Below are 17,837 nucleotides of genomic sequence, written 5' to 3'. Positions count from 1 at the left end.
TTATTATTTGGATAATAATGACAAACACAAAATGAATGCAAGTGGTCTGAATGAATGCAATGCCATGGTGAAAATCAACTCAAGTTCAAAATATATTTGACACTTAAGGTTATGTAATGTTTGCAGAAGATAGGATTGCAAAACTGGAGAAAATAGGGATTCTTTCCTCATTGGGCTCTGAGCCTACTCCAACTTGTGAATCTTGCCTTAAGGGCAAAATGACTAGATCACCCTTTGTTGGACAAGGGCTAAGGGCTGAAAATATTTTGGAGCTAATACATAGTGATGTATGTGGTCCATTTAAGAAAATGGCTAGAGGTGGTTTTCATTACTTTATTACCTTTACTGATGATAAATCAAGGTTTGGGTATTTATATTTGATGAAATACAAACATGAATTGTCACACCCTACCTCTCTGTAAGGCATAACATGATCCCGTAGTATACCTAATGAATTACCAACTCCGTCTACTGATAACCCATTAAATACACTACAAGGGATTTTAAAAACTTTTCTTACTTCTTTTATAGTGGTGAGCACTATTTACAGGTGTTAAAAACTTTTTTTAACTAAAGTGATAGAACTGACACATTTGACTTATTTGGAATTTCTGTAAAAATTTTGGCTGAGTGCCATCTGTAATTTGGATAAAACAGTTCTTTAGAAAACCTGTAAAAAGCACTTCAATATATTTTCCAAATCTCAAATCCAACATTTTTCTCAACACAACATATTTCTCAACTCAAATCTGCAGTGATTTTTCAAAAACTGAGATAAAAGAAATATAATACAATTTTTACAAGCCAAAATAACTCATAATTTATTTTATAACTTCAATGTACAATTTTAATTTACAACTGCTCAAAACCAACAACAATATGTACATACAGTGAACATACATTGCATTACAAAATACAAAATATTGGTATACTCATTATACCCGGTAGTCTCTCGCTGGAGGTAATAGCAGCCTATTCTCACGCATGTCTGTCTACTGCGCGGCAATAAAAAGCTATCGCTGAGACAATGTCTCAGTGGTGCAAAACATTAACCAAATACAAATTTAAATCACAATTCATAATTCAAATAAATAGTGGATATTTAAAAACCATAGTTAAATTCAAGACAATACTGTCATAAGGAATTTAACACAATATCACAATAAATCTCAGTAATCAAAACATAGTTAAATTCAAAAGACAGTAAATGTCAATAAGAATTTAAACTTCATTTCACAAATTATCAAATTGCATAACAACACAATTTAGTCGAATAATTTAAGAATAAGTATTGCCAATTCATTCACAACTTAAGCCATGACACAAATTTCCGATCAATGCCGCGTTGTACACCACGACAAAGCAATCACAACCCCACTAATCGAAATCAATGAGGAAGGGAGCTAGCTATATAATGAGTACTCATCCGATCACCTCAACTGGTAAACTAGAGGGGGAGAAAAATAAACGATCACGACTCCATAAATGGAGAAGGAAAATAAACGATCACAACCCCATAAATGGAGAAGGAATGATATGATAATGTCGTGCTAAGTGTGAACATAAAATCAATTCCAAACATTTTATTCAAGTGATTCGTGAGAATCCAATAAATTTCCAAAGTTATAATTTCATTCACAAAATGGCAACACAATTCATAATTATCTTTAATTTCCACAAAAACCATTTACAGTGCTTTTCAATCAATAGTATCCATCAAATCATTTACAATGCTTTTCAAGCAATAAATATCCATTCAAACACATTTCCACAATTTAAACAATAATGTATAAATAGTCATAATTCATTTCAATTGAAAAATTCAAAAGAAATACTGTTGTGCACAAACACAATTTAAATCAATAACATACAATTAATCATATGAAATCTTATTCAGAGTAAAATCAGTTGAAAACTAGTTATGCACAAACACAATTTAAATCAATAACATACAATTAATCATATGAAATCTTATTCAGAGTAAAATCAGTTGAAAACTAGTTGTGCACAAACCTCTGATGACTGTCTCCTGGTCTGGACTCAGTGTTTCCTTCCCTTTTCCTGAGTCTTTGGTAACTGAGAAACACAATTTGAAGTGTTTCACTACTAAATTAAATTGTCTCTAACGATAATGTTCGATAAGTAATTCACTGAAGGCTATTATTTGCTTAATCACCTAATATACCGACCTTCGATGCGTTTTAGGTAAATTAGGTTTTTGTGTCATTAATATGTCACATTCGATAGGGTTTTAGGGTTGGTACATTTTACCAAACTCATTTCCTTGTTTAGTGCATTTTAATGCAACTTGCTGGATTCCGGGATACTAGTTTGACCTAGTCGGACAACCTAGTTCCCTCAGTTTTCGGGTTTTGGTCAAAACTACAAACTTGTAGATCTATGTCTTATTGCAAGTGGGGCAAAATTTCAGGTCATTCTGAGTTATGTAGACCAAGTTATGGTCATTTTACTATTGCTGGTCAAATGGCATCAAATTAGGTCATTTTAGGTCAATTTGGTCAACTTTGGTTCAGCCAGTTTTTGGACCCGAACTTGTGCAAGTTTTTTGACTTGCTTATGGTCATTTCTGGGCTTTGGTGTCTTCATAAGACTTGTAGGTATGGGTCGTAACTATTCATGGTTAAAATTTCAGGTCAATTGGACCTGTTTTGAGTGAGTTATGGCCTAAAAACTAACTGCTGCCGAATTGGTCAGTTTTCAGGTTTCAATTGCACTTAATCCGAATTGGTCATTTTTCATGTCACCTTGCAAGCAGAATTTTGGTATGCTTTCTCAATAAAAGTTGGCACATTTTGTGCCTAGTTTCACCTCCAATTGGTCTCATACTAATTGAAGTTACACATTTAAAGTTATAGGTTAAAATGCATGCTGCCCTTAATTACCTTGCTTAAACATACATCAATGACACATTCACCTTACTATATGTCCACTTCCCTTACCAATTCTGTTTTGGTACATTACCAAAACCATATACCACTTCACTTTAAAGTCACTTTGGGAAGATTACACACATCCTCAATACGCCAAATAAACTCAAATTTACAAAGTCTAAGTACAATCACATATACACCTAAACATTACTCATTCTTACATACACTTTACACAACCAACCTATATACATATCCATCAATCCTCAATGTCAATATTCTGCCAATACCTTCATAAACTCATACATTTATCAAAGTGTCCCAAGGCTGCCGAAATATTCTACAATGCCAAAATGTCCCACAATTCGTCAATCTCCAATTTAAGTGCACAATCACCACATTTTCATGGAAATAACTTACTAGGATATTAAATCTCTCTACTCAACATGAATTTACATCAAATATATGTAATAATAAATCATTAAATACATAACTCCATGGCTGTCCAAAATGGACATATCAATAACTCCTCAAACTTGAAAATTTTCTTCACAAATCCAACACCCATAACATGTACACAAAGTTTAACAAAGCAATATTCAAAAATGTAAACTTATCTATGGTTGGAACTTGCTAAACCTTGATTAAACTTCTTGATTTTAGTATCAAGCTCTTCCTTATGATGTGTAGACAATCTTTAATGAAGAGCCCTAAATGATCGGAAGTGAAATGAGGAGGTTAGGTGAGCTTGAGAGAAAACGGCAATGGAGGTTTCATTTCCTTCAATTCAGCAAGGTTAAGGGAAATGGAGAAGATGAACATTTCAGCTTGTATAATGGAATTACAGTTGCCCCATTATGTTTTTATTTTATTCATTAGTGGCCCACTCACACTAATTAATCATATTATAAGTTTAATTTCCCTTTATCCCACATTAAACCCTTAATTCTTGCTATTCACTTTAGGTACCACCAAATTAATTTTTCATTTTATTTTCTAAGTGTAGTATTATTTATTTTTAATGGACATTTAGGTCAAAAGACAATTTGGGATGTCGATTGACCATAATGCCCCTGTTCGGGTTGCATTCCCGATTTTTCTGTAACACCAGGTTTTGTCCGTTTTTCGATTTCTCACTTTTCTTTATACTAATTATTTAATTTTTCTTTGATATTTCTAATGATAGTTATACTTCAATTGATGTCTCTTTAAGTCCTAAAAATATTTTCCAGGGTTCCCCGCAGTCCAGGGCTAGTCAACGGTCCACGCCGTGACTTCCCGGTGCGGTCACCTATCGCTAGGGTTCTCGGCTCGCTTAACTTGGTTACATTTCTTTGCTATTATTTTTCCTTTGTTTTTCTTGTATTTTCTTTTCTTGTATTTCATTATTTTATGTCTCCTCACTCATATTGAAGTGTAGTTCTAGGCATCCTAGCTGTCCGGACAACATTGGTCACCGGAACAGTAGAACGCACTACCGAACTTAGGGGTGTTACATGAATCCTTTGAAAAGTTCAAAGAATTTAAATCTGAAGTATAAAATCAAACAGGAAAGAGTATTAAAGCCCTTCAATCAGATCGTGGAGGTGAATATTTGAGTACTGAATTTGATGAATACTTGAGAGAGCACAGCATTGTTTCCCGGCTGATTCCTCTAAGAACACCACAGCTGAATGGTATATCTGAAAGGAGAAATCGTACCCTATTGGATATGGTACATAGTATGATGAGCTATACTGATATGCCAATCTCCTTTTGGGGATTTGCATTAGAATCAGCTTTATATATTCTGAATAGGATTCCATCAAAATCAGTTTCTTCCACACCTTATGAGATATGGCATGGAAGAAAACCAAGTCTTAAGCATGTTAAGATTTGGGGTTGTCTAGCTTATATCAAAAAGCTGAACACTGATAAATTGGAAATAAGATCAGAAAAGGGTCGATTTGTTGGATATCCAAAAGATAGTTTTGGATATTATTTTTATTTGCCTACGTCACAAAAGGTTGTGATAAGTAGAGATGCCACATTTCTTAAACAATAGTTTGTTCAAGAAGGAGGAAAAGGAAGGCAAATAAAGTTAGAATTGGAGAATTCTGATCAACCAACAGATCAGATGGATATAGATCCATCTAGTCAACATACACCCATTGATGAAACATCTATAACTGTTCCTCATAGAACAACCAAGGTATCTCACCCACCAGTGAGATATGGTTTCCTTCATGAAGAAGAACAAGAATTGTCTACTCATGAAGAAGTAGATCATGGAGATGATCCACTTACCTATGAAGAAGCTATATCAGATGTAGATTCTTGAAAATGGATTGATGCTATGAAATTCGAGATTGATTCCATGTATAAGAATCAAGTTTGGGTAACCCACCTGAAGGTATTGTACCTATAGGGAACAAATGGGTTTTCAAGAAGAAAATTGGTTCTGATGGAAAGGTAGAGACCTATAAGGCAAGGCTAGTAGCGAAAGGGTTTCGCCAAAGGCAAGGAATCGACTATTAGGAAACTTTCTAGCCTGTTTCCATGCTTAAATCAATTAGGATTCTATTAGCAATAGCTGCATATTATGATTATGAGATTTGGCAGATGGAAGTCAAAACATCTTTTCTTAATGGATACATTGAAGAAAACATTTTCATGAAACAACCTAGGGGTTTTGAATCTCAAGATGGTTTCAAAGTGCGCAAGCTAAAGCAATCCATTTGTGGGTTGAAACAAGCTTCGAGGAGTTGAAACATCCGTTTTGATAAAGCCATTAAATCATTTGGTTTTATCAAAAATGAGGATGAGCCATGTGTATATAAAAAGGTAAGTGACAGTGCTATCACTTTCCTTGTCTTATATGTGGATGACATACTGTTGATGGGTAATGACACAGGTATGTTGACAATTGTAAAGGTATGGTTGTCAAATATATTCTCCATGAAAGACTTAGGGGAGGCAACCTATATTCTTGGGATTCGCATCTATAGAGATAGAGCAAAAAGAATAATTAGTTTATCCCAAAGTTTATGCTTGGAAAAGGTGTTAAAGAGGTTTAACATGCTTAATTCCAAGAGAGGATTATTACTAGTGAGACATGGTATCTACTTTTCTAAAGAGATGTATCCAAAGACACCTGAAGAAAGAGATAAAATGGCCAGGATTCCATATGCTTGGGCTATTGGAAGTTTGATGTAGGCAAAGTTGTGTACTAGGCCGGATATTGCATATGCTGTTAGTTTGACTAGCAAGTATCAATCTAAACCAGGTTTGGAACACTGGATAGCTGTCAAGAATATCCTTAAGTACTTGAGAAGAACTAAGGATTTATTCTTGATATATGGAGGTGGAGACTTGCAATTAGATGGTTATACTGATTCTGATTTTCAATCAGATATCGATGATAGAAAGTCTACCTCTGGATATGTGTTCATTTATAATGGAGGTGCAGTCAGTTGGAAGAGTTTCAAACAGAGTACGACTGTAGATTCCACTACAGAGGCTGAGTATATTGCTGCATAAAATGCTATAAAAGAAGATGTTTGGATATAAGAAACCCCGGTCTCACAATAAATCCAAACACATAGAAAGGCACTACCACATTATCAGAGAAATAGTTGGGCAAGGAGATGTAGCCATATAGAAAATAGCATCGGCTGATAATCCAGCTAATCCATTCACTAAGCCTTTATCACAAGTACTGTTAGACTGACATCTTGAGAAGATGGGTCTAAGATATTGTAATGAATGGCTCTAGTGCTAGTGGGACATTATTAGTAGTATACCCTAGAGTATATCATTTAGTATGTATCTTGTACATATTTTATTAATAAAAGGCATTTTCACATTTCCGTTTACATAATATATTTATGTGTAATAGAAAAGGTCCATTGATATTTTGTTAGAAATTCTATTCTTAAGTTGGTAAGAATATGAGTGACAGTATTTCTAACACAAAGTATCATAAATAGGTTTACAATTAAGGATACTTCACAATAAGGACATGACTTATCCAGAAAGATTGTAATCATGTTTGTTCCTAAGTTATTTATATGAGATGTAAATAAGATAGAATGGTGAGTCTCATGCCATATAACAAACATGATAGGCACTTATACATGATAAGTAGGTTGAACCAGTGACACTTATGACAAGCAGATGGAGTTTACCCTTGTCAATGCATTGTCATAAATCATATCAGTGCATATAAACTTTAGACCTGAGATAGCACAGTTATCTTGTATATAAGTGGTTTGAGTTTGATACTGCTTTCATACTTGTACTGTGTATGGGTATATGGGCATGTGTTGGCTCCTACTAGTTATATATGGAGGTAGGTGTTGATCAAGATGGAATCTGTTCCTCTAAGTAAATAGGGATAAAATCCTATGTTTATTTAATTGTTCTTGATGTTTCGAGTTCCTGGCCAGGACAGATAGATTTAATCAGAAAAGAGTTTCTGATGAGAAAATCTTTTAATCAAGAACTGGAATTAAAAGAGAATATAATATTCATAGCAAATGGGGTTTGACATAAACCATGACTCCAGCTTGAATTGGGATTTTGTAACAGAGACATTCTAGTGCATGGTAACATATGATTATAGGTTCATTTAAGGTAAACATTATTACTAATTGGGTGGCCATGGCATGCTATGCTAGGTGTTAACCATGGTCTATGAGGTGCATAAAATGGTTTAGAGAAATCATTTATGGTAAGAAAGAGTTCTGATGATATTAAGAGTTGATATATCATATCTCATTGCCAATTAGTGATGAGCCCAGTAAGTCACACACATACACAAGTAATAACCAAATTAAATATGATTTAATTAATTAATTAAAGAGTTTAATTGATTAATTAAATAGGTTTGGTTTGCAATTAGATTGCAAAGTCCCTAGCATGACTTGAAACCAAATCTAGATTATTGGATGTATAGTATAAGTTAAATTTATATTTAAAGTGTTTAAATATGAATTTAATTAATGAGAAATTAATTAATAAAGATTAATTAATTAATTTATATTTGATATAATTTGATTAGAAGAAGAGAAATAATTATTTTGGGTTTAGAACTCAAAATTAAGACGCATGGGCATTTTGGTCATTTCATAGGGTGACACGTGGCACCATGAGATGGTGACACATGGCACTACACATAAGCTTGCCAAATGTCTTTTAATCATGTAAGATGATTAAAATTAAGATTAAATATAGGTTTGACACTTGGCATAATGTGATTTGGTCAATTAAACCTAGAGCCAATCAGAATGTGACATGTGGCAAAGGTTTTAAGTGGTGACCTAGCTATATAAGTGTAAGGATGAAAGAACAAAAAACAACCAGCTACTGTCTCCCTTTGTGCCGCCACCCTTGAGGCTGCCATTCTCTCTTCTTCTTCATCTCTCATCAATTCCAAGAGATTAGCAAATAATCTCTTGAATTAAAAATATTAGAAATTATTTCTAGTGTCCTGTTTACATCTTTAATCTCTTAAAAGGCAAAACTTGATTTTATAATTAATAAAAAAAACTTTAGAAGCTATTCAAGGGCTGCCATAGGTGATCTTGGTGTGGACAAGCTAGAGGGACAACATTTGGTGTCCTAAAGACGCATCCCAAAGATGCCAAACACACTGTAATGCATCAAGAGGTTAGTGCACTTATTCTTGATCTAATCTAGGGTTCTAAAATTAATCTGATTAATTCTAAAATATTAAATGGCAAATATAGATCCAAAAACATATTAAAAGAGTTTTAATATATTGTTTATCATTGAAATCAAATAGATAAAAATAAATCTTGCATGATGCATGTGACCCTAGGTGAAAATTTTTTGAATTCAATGATATAAACTTGTGTTTTTCATGCTTCTGCTCCTTCATTTGTGCCCAAACCCTAACTCCAACAATTTCAATTCTTCAAACACATGCAATCAAGAGTTTAATTTGTTAAATTCATGTTCATTGGCATCCATCTACAACTATAATTCATTTTAGTCATTGAAATCCTAATATACCCTAAGGCTGCCAAAAATTGAAAGGGCACAATCATGCAAGATTTGTTTAATTTTTCTCAAATTTACACTCAGTTCATACTCCCAATGATGCACAAACACAATTTAAAGGGTTTAATTGACACTAACCTTGTTGTGTGCCTACCCAAGCTTTACAAACTCCTTTGTTTTCACTTCCTTTTGCTGCCCAAGTATTGCTCTAGTGGTAGGGACAATTTTTTTGTGAAGGAAGGATGGGATTTTGAGGTGGTTTTATGGGTGGAATCAAGCTCACAACGAAGCTTTCATGGAGGTTTTTCTTCTCTCTCTCTCTCTCTCTCTCTCTCTCTCTCTTTCTATGAAATCGGCAGCCAAGGTTGAAGATGGCTGTTTGATTTTTCAATTTTTATCTTCTTTTATTCATTTTTAAATAATATATGAGGGTGTGTCAAAATTTGGTTGGGTGGAAATATTTTAATTGCATAAGCATGATGTCAAAATTCAAATTTTCTTCCATTTTCTTTTCTTTTCTTTTCTACTCATTTTCAAATAAATTTTTAGTAATATTTATTCATATTTTATATCATATAAATTATTTATTTAACTGGACAAGTTGGCAAAAAATCATCTCTGAAGACAAAATGACCAAAATGCCCTCCGTTTGGCTTGTTGAGCCAAAATCGTTTGTACTAATCTAAAAATTTTTTTAAGCATTTTCTTGGCATTCTAATACCATCAAAACCTCAGTGACTCTTCTTTGGAGTCTTAAAAATTATTTCATGAATTTTCTCCCGGGTTTAGGGCTCCAAGCTGCGAGGACAGCAACTTCCCACTGACCACTCATCGCTAGGGCACCAGCTCATTTAACTTGGTTGTATTTTATTTCTAAAATTTTTTCTAAATTTTTCTTACTATTATTTAAGTTATTTATAACTCTTCACTCTATTCAAGGTGCTATGGAACTATGATTCAGACCAAGGCATACTACATTCGGTGCCGGAGTACCCTATCCCGTCTTGTCATGTAAAATATTAATTTAATTACATTATCTTATGTGTAGAAAAAATTTTTTTTTATCACATCTTATTTTCGTAGAGGCCCAGACAGAGTCTCTTTTTTTTTTATTCAGTGTATGGTCGGTTCCATTGTTACCTGTTAAAAACATTTTATATCTATTTTATATTCTCATACATCATCTCGTTGCTCATATCAATTTCCATGCATTATATCATACCATAGCTCATATAATTTTCAAGAAAATAAATTTGTTTTCATTCATGTAAACTTCATACATTCATATAAAATTTGTATACTATAATTTACAATTTATTTACATTCACAAAATGATGTATATAGTTTACTTACATACAATAACCAAAATCCAAAAACCTAAATATACATGAGCCCTACCAAAACAGTCTACTGAGGTAACACTAATACTGTAGCAGATCTGGTTAAGATCCTAGCTAAAGTCTACTGCTGCTGCTACGACTATTGGTGGTAGTCCCCTGTACCTATACGAAGAAACAATCCATCGTGCTAAGTATTTCTGCTTAGTGGTGCAATAATTGAAATAAAAATAACTAATAATAGAAATAATTATTCTGTATAAAATTTACTAAATTTTTGAATTAATTACATATTTATGAAACTTTGGCAACAAACAATTTATCGGGATCTTTTTATTCGTATATTACATATTTAATCTTATTATACCCATATTAGTACTTTCTTCATGATTTATTTAAACTTAAAGTGTATTACACATATTTATGCCCAAATAACCTATGACAGACTATAAAGACTGGATACACGGGAGTATATTAGTTAAACATCTGTATGTCTAACATGTATACATCTGTCATGTCAGGCACAAGGCCAGCGGGCAGGCATAAAGCCAGAAATAAAATCAGGCACAATGGCCAATAGGCAGGCATAAAGCTAGTAGAACAACCATCTTAGACATATATTGTTTATTAATGATTATTCCTATCGGTAGTACTACAATCTGTAGTCCCTAATTGGTATACCAATCGATCCATGCTATATAAATAAGTTTAGGTATACTTTGGGCAAATTAATGTTATTAAGTATTTATGGTTTCATATTATGTGCTAGTTATATTTAATAATATTTTCATGTTACTTATAATGAGAACATAAGTCTCACATGCATATTCATGTCACTTTTATGTTTAACAATTCATTTTGATTCACTTCATATCATATAACAAGTCATTTTATGAACCTTTCTCAAGGTCCAGATTTGATATCTTAAGTTCACCTAACAAATGGGTTAAGGTGTGCCCCCGGTTTGGCCACACTTCCTTCATGGAAATTGTTTCTCTATGTCTTGACTTTATTTTCCTTTTTGATTCGTGTCATTTGATGTTTTAGAACTCAAGTTATGGTCAAATAGCCACAACTAGTTCATGGTCTCTTTCTGGGTCCAGATTTAGGTAGATTCTGAAGTCCATCTTTGTCTAATTAATTGGACATGTTACAGCCACTTTTAGGCCTAATGTTCTTCATGGGAGTTGTTACCCTGTGTCTTATGATCACTCAAAATTTTGAATTACAATTTGTTAGGTCTTGTAGAATTAATTATAGCAAATTAACTGGCCTGGACTCAAGTACCCTGTGTCTAAAATATTCCAGGTTCAGGTCATTGGCTTTGACTCCCATTTTAGGGTTCTTACACTAAAAATTTTGAGAAAATTTTCTAAATAAAAGTTGATGTAACACCCCTCACCCGTCTACAGTGTAGCCGAGCAAGGCATGCTACACAGCGTGCCGGAGCACCTAGTCTGTGATTATCTCATTTTCTGAACTCAATTTGATTTGAGAAGTCTTTTATGTAAAGTTCATATCATACTGGTTCTATTTTCATACTTTAATAAAATTAGAATTTCAAGAATGGTATAAAAATCTGGCAAGGTGCCATCTGTATTTCGGACAAACTGTCCTTCTAAACCTGTTAAAAACAATTCAATATGATAATCTCAATCTTCCAAATAATTTTTCAGTCTCAAAATTTCATAGTTTCAAAATACAATTCATCGTAATTTACATTCATCCAAACACTTTTCATAGGAGTTTAAGATGTACAAATTATTACAAACCTTAAAGTTTTAGAATATACAAAATTACATAACAAGATGTCAAAATACAACTAATAGTCATTACACAAGATCCTAAGTCCTACCATGTATGCAGTGTAGTGCAGATGACTCTGGACTCCTGTGTAGATCTAATGTCTCACCCGGTCATAGGTCTGCTGGGCTCCCCGGTTGTGTCTCCAATACCTACGCGTAGTAAAAGCAATGTACTAAGCAATTCTGCTTAGTGGTGCCAAATATAAAGAAATATACACTAAAATAAAATAAATGAATTGTTTATGAATTTATGATATTGATATTCTTTGCAGTTGCTGTTTCTACTTTTATTTGCTAACCTTTCATTTTTGCTAATTTTTTAGTGTACTGTATGTCAATAAACTGAATTTAACTATTTGAATTTAATAATGCTTAAATTAACTATCCGTGTAGCCTATACACTGACCAGACTGGATAAATGGATATACTGGCATTGGGTACTTAGTACCACAGGCCATCACATCATCAATCACAATGTGTCTCCTAGTGTGTAAACAGTGTGGCTAAAAAGCCATATAGTCAATCCGACGATAAGCCAAGTATAATAACACAATACGTATAGCCGTAGGCTATTAAAATTACAGTGCGGCAAAATATGTCATAAAAACACAATATGACATAAAGCCATTTACAGAACAGCTGTCAGAATCCTATTGGCATGCCAACCTATCCAAACTAGTCAACTAGGCAAACTAGGGCACATTACAAATTAATTGTTAAATTTAGAGTTTACTAGCTATTATGTAATTCATAAGTCAATGCAAATGTTGACCTTTTTAGATATCATGGATAAGTTGATTCTAGTATCAACATGTCACAATTTGTGATTTAATATGCTGTCAATATAATGCAATTTACCCTTTTCACAAGTTGGCATTTATTGCCATATTACTTCAAGCTTCATTGTATGTAAATATTAAATTTTCAATTTTAGTGTGCTAGACTGGTCTAGCTTAATGTCCTATTTCTCTTAGTTTTTAGCTTCTAATCAAAGAAGAAAAATTGTAGCTCTAAGTCTTATTGAACTTTTGGCACAAATTTTAGGTCATTTTGAGTTGTATAGACTAAGATATGGTCAATTTACTAAAGCTAGACATATTGCATCTTTAGTGCAAAATTTGATCAATTTTAGGTCAAATTCAGTTCTGGCAGTTTTGGTACCCTAATTTGGTCAAGAAATTTGACTTGGTTCTGGCCATTTATGGGCTTTGATGTCTTCATAAGAATTGTATCTCTATGTCTAAGCTTTCCATGGTAAAAAGTTCAGGTCATTTGGACTTGTTTTGAGTGAGTTATGGTCATTTTAGTGACTACTGTTCATATAGTAAAAAATCTGGGCTTGCACATTACCAATTCTGGATTAGGTCATTTTTAAGTTCAGTTTCTAGGCAGAATTTTGACAACACTTTTACATGAAAGTTGGCCTATTTTGTGTCTAGTTTCACCTCCCATTTGCCTCATACCAATTGGGGTCACCAATTGTCACTTATGGTTCAATTTACCTATTGCCTTCACAACACACAATCTACACATAAAGAACACTTCCAAATGACACTTCTCCTCCTTCCAAAACTACAAATATACATTCATAACACTTCTATACCATTCGTCATATCTCAATCATGTCCATTTGGGCAGAATATACAAGTGCTCCATGTACATTATACAATCCTAATTCATAAAGTTAAATTCAACATAACATATACATGAAATCACTTAACTATTACATATACTTTCTAACCATTACTTCACATACACTGCCCTCAATTCATCTTCACCATAATTCATCATGAAAATTCATGAAACCAAACACTAATTCATGAATTTAAAGGCTGCCAAAAGTGGCAGTTTGCTAAGGTATACAAATTGCTTTCCAAACCCTTAAATTCAAGTACTCAATGTATATATACATGGGAACTAAATTACTACAACTTTAAAATGACTAAATCAACATTATTTTCCATCCATTAGAGGTAAGAAAAACTCAAGCAACGTAGGTTCTCATGGCTGCCAAAATTGAACAATTCCATAACTCAATAAATTCTTCAATTCTCTTCACTATTCAACTCACCTCAACCTAAACATAAAGTTTACTAAAACAAGGGAGGGGATTTGGACACTTACCTCTTTTGGAGCTTGGTAAAAACTCACTAAATCCCTTTCTTCTTGCTGCCAATGACTTCCCCAAGTTGAATGTATAAGCTTTAATGAAGACACTAGTGAGAAAGGATGGCTAGAACATGATTGCATGGAGGTGGAGCAAAGTACGGTATTGGAGTTCTACCATGGTGGAATTCGGCTGGTTTGTGTAAGGTTGAAGATGAAGTAGTTTCTGCTGTCCCAAGGCTTATATTGGTGTCCCAAGATTTAAGTTAATGGAGCACTAAGTTCCATTTTAATGTTTAATTATTTAAAGTTTTATAAATTGGATTTTATACCCCATTTCTTTCACTATTCATATAATATACTACAATTAAATTTTTCATGATATTTTCAAAGTGTAATATCATTTATTTTTAATGGAAATTGAGATCAAAAGGCAACTCTAGGTGTCAAATGACCAAAATGCCCTTCTTTGGGTTTTATTCCCAATTTTTCGGTAACACCAATTTTTGTCTATTTCTTGATTTTTCGTTTTTCTTTATACTAATTTCGAGGGTTCCCCACAGTCCTGGGGTTAGCAATTGCCTTCGCTGTAACTTCCCGATGCAGTCACCCATCGCTACGGTGCCGGCTCGTTTAACTTAGTTCCATTTTCTCTCTTTTATTTTTCTTTATTTTTTCTTGTATTTTCTTTTTATTTATTTCATCATTATATGTCTGTTCACTATCACTGAAGTGTAGTTCCAGATATCCTGACTTGTCCAGACTAACATTAGGTCACCGGAGCAACAGAACATACAGAATACGTACAGGGAGGATGTTACAGTTGAAGCCTTATCACTTAGGTTTCCAGAAAAGTTTGGCTCATCCCATTTGAGATTTTCTAGTGGGAGATATGCTATAAAAACTATTCTGGGGTCAAGTGGTGGTTTAGTCAAATTTCAGGTTTTGATGTGCTGAAATTTTATAGCAATTTGGCCTAGTTCGCTTGGGTTTTGGGTTTTGGTAACACTAATATTGTAGATCTATGTCTTATAAAAATTTTAGCATTGGTTTCATTGCATTTACAATTTTTTAGATCAAGTTATGACATTTTTAACAAAACTGGTCCGATAGGCCTATGTCCAGTAATTTCTGGATAATATGGTTTTGGACAGTTTTTGTGTCCCAATTTTGGTCAGCAATTTGGTTTGGTTAAAGCCATTTTTAGGCTCTCTGTTCTTCATGAAAGTTGTAGTCCTATGTTTAAGCTTTCAAATGGTATAAAATTCCAGTCATTTGGACCTGTTTAGTAGGAGTTATGGCTAAATGAATGTATATTGTTCATTTGATCATTTTCTGGGTTCATTGTATGGTCAGCCAAATTGGAATAGTAATTTGGTCAAGTTTTGGAAAGAATTTGGGCATGGTTTCTCTAGAAAAATGGAGTGTTTTGGATCTAGTTTCACCTCTAATTAGGGTCATTCCAATTAGAGCCACACAATTTCAGTTATAAGTCAAAAACTAAACTGGACTCTTTGAGTCCCACAACTTGCACAAGAGAGCACTCCCAAATTTTCAAATCCTCCCAACTCCCAAACTTCATTTCACATTCATGGCACTTCTAAATGTCAATAATTCATCTCAACATTATCAATTTTAAGTCATATTCAAGATCCTCAAAGTTGGGTAAAAAACCCTAACTCAAAATCACAATCTCGTGAATTTTCCATACAATTTGATTTTTATCATATACAAACTCATCACATGTCCTCACTAACCATTTCAAAACAATTAAAATCATCAATTTCTCACAATCCTCATGGCTGCCGAAAATTAGGGTTTGAAATTCTTTATCATTTTCTTTTAATTTTATGTCATACCAACTCCTTTTTACATGCTTACAACAAATAAAGAAGAAAGGTAGGGTGATTCTTGCACTAACCTTATGTTGACCCAAGTTGATCTTGAAAACTCTAAGAATTTCTTCAATTCTTAGCTGCCACTAGTTCCCTCAAAGTGTAAAAGCAAGTTTTAGTGAAGGCACTTAGGGTTTTTGGTGTGGAATAGCATGGGAATCAAGCTTGGAAGCTTGAAGAAACATGGGAGAAGGCTTCCATGGAGGTTCGACCAAGGCTCCCAAAAAGAAGAAGATGAAAACCAAATGAGATAAGATGAATTTAAATAAAATTGTCTTACATGTATACATGTTTTAATTTAATTGGGCTTAAATTTTAATTATGTCATCCCTAGGTCATGCTGACCACATAATTCAATTTAATTTTTATATCTTTCTTTTCCTTTTCTTTTCCTTTCTTCCATTACATAAATTCATGTTTTAAATTCATTTTATGTATTTTAATCTCTCTCATTTTATTTGACATTTAGGTCAAAATTCTACTTTGGGATTGAAATGACCAAAATGCCCTTCATTAGGCTCATCGGGTTATTTTTGGTCTGTACCGATTAACTAATTTTCCTGAATTTTCTTTAACATTTTTAATATTATTTAATCTTCATAAATCTTCTAATTTAGTCCCAAAAATTATTTCCTAGGGTTCCTCACAGGGCTGGAGTCAATAACTGTATTCACAGTCGCTTAGCAGTACAGTCACCCATCGCCATGACCCCGGCTCGTATAACCAAGTTGTACTTCACCTCTTTTACTTTTTTTTTTAATTTTACTTAATCTTTATTCAGTCAATTTATGTTTCCTTACTCTAGTTTGAGTGTAGTTCCAGACATCCTAACTGACCGAACAGATGTTAGTTATCGGAACAGTAGAATGTACGGACTACCTAAAGTGAGGGCGTTACATTGACCAGTGGTATCTGCTTGTTTCTCAGCTGCTTCACCTCATGTGCCAAGATCTCTATGGGCTCTTCATCATAAGTGAGGTCTGGATTCACCTCAATCTCCTCTACTGGCAAAATGTGAGAGGGGTTTTATCTGTACCTCCTTAATATGAAGACATGGAAGACATTGTGAATCTTTTTCAACTCCGGAGGCAATACAAGTTTGTAGGCGAGTGGACCCACTCTTTCCAGAACCTCATATGGCCCAATAAAGCAAGGACTCAGCTTCCCCTTTCTGACAAATCTTATAATTTTCCTCCAAGGGGAAACTTTAAGGAACACCTTGTCACCCACTGCATACTTAATATCTCTTCTCTTCATATCAATGTAGGACTTCTGACGATCTGATATAGCTTTGAGTCTATCTCAAATAATCTTAATTTTTGTCCTTAGTCTACTGAACTATTTCTGGGCCAATCAACTTTCTCTCACCCACTTCCTCCCAACACAAGGGAGTTCTACACTTTCTGCCGTACAAAGCTTCATATAGAGGCATCCTAATGCTTAATTGATAATTGTTGTTGTAGGTAAATTCAATCAAAGGCAAGTGTGTATCCTAGCTTCCTTCAAACTCAATCACACAAGCTCAAAGCATGTCCTCCAAAATATGAATTACTCTCTTAGACTGGCCATCTGTCTGTGGATTAAATGCAGTGCTAAAGTTCAATCTAGTTCCTAGGGCTTTTTGAAGACTACCCCAGAATCTAGAAGTGAACCTTTGATCTCTATCTGACACAATGGACACTGGCACTCCATGTAGTCTCATTATCTCATTAATATATAGTTTAGCCAATCTATCCAAGCTGTAGTCCATTCTTACTGGCAGAAAGCGTGCAGACTTGGTCAATCTATCCACAATAACCCAAA

Source organism: Hevea brasiliensis, chromosome 10, assembly GCF_030052815.1.
Source record: "Hevea brasiliensis isolate MT/VB/25A 57/8 chromosome 10, ASM3005281v1, whole genome shotgun sequence".
In the NCBI taxonomy this organism is placed as follows: domain Eukaryota; kingdom Viridiplantae; phylum Streptophyta; class Magnoliopsida; order Malpighiales; family Euphorbiaceae; genus Hevea; species Hevea brasiliensis.
The sequence above is the reverse complement of the archived record's forward strand: the minus strand, read 5'-3'. Positions refer to the sequence as shown.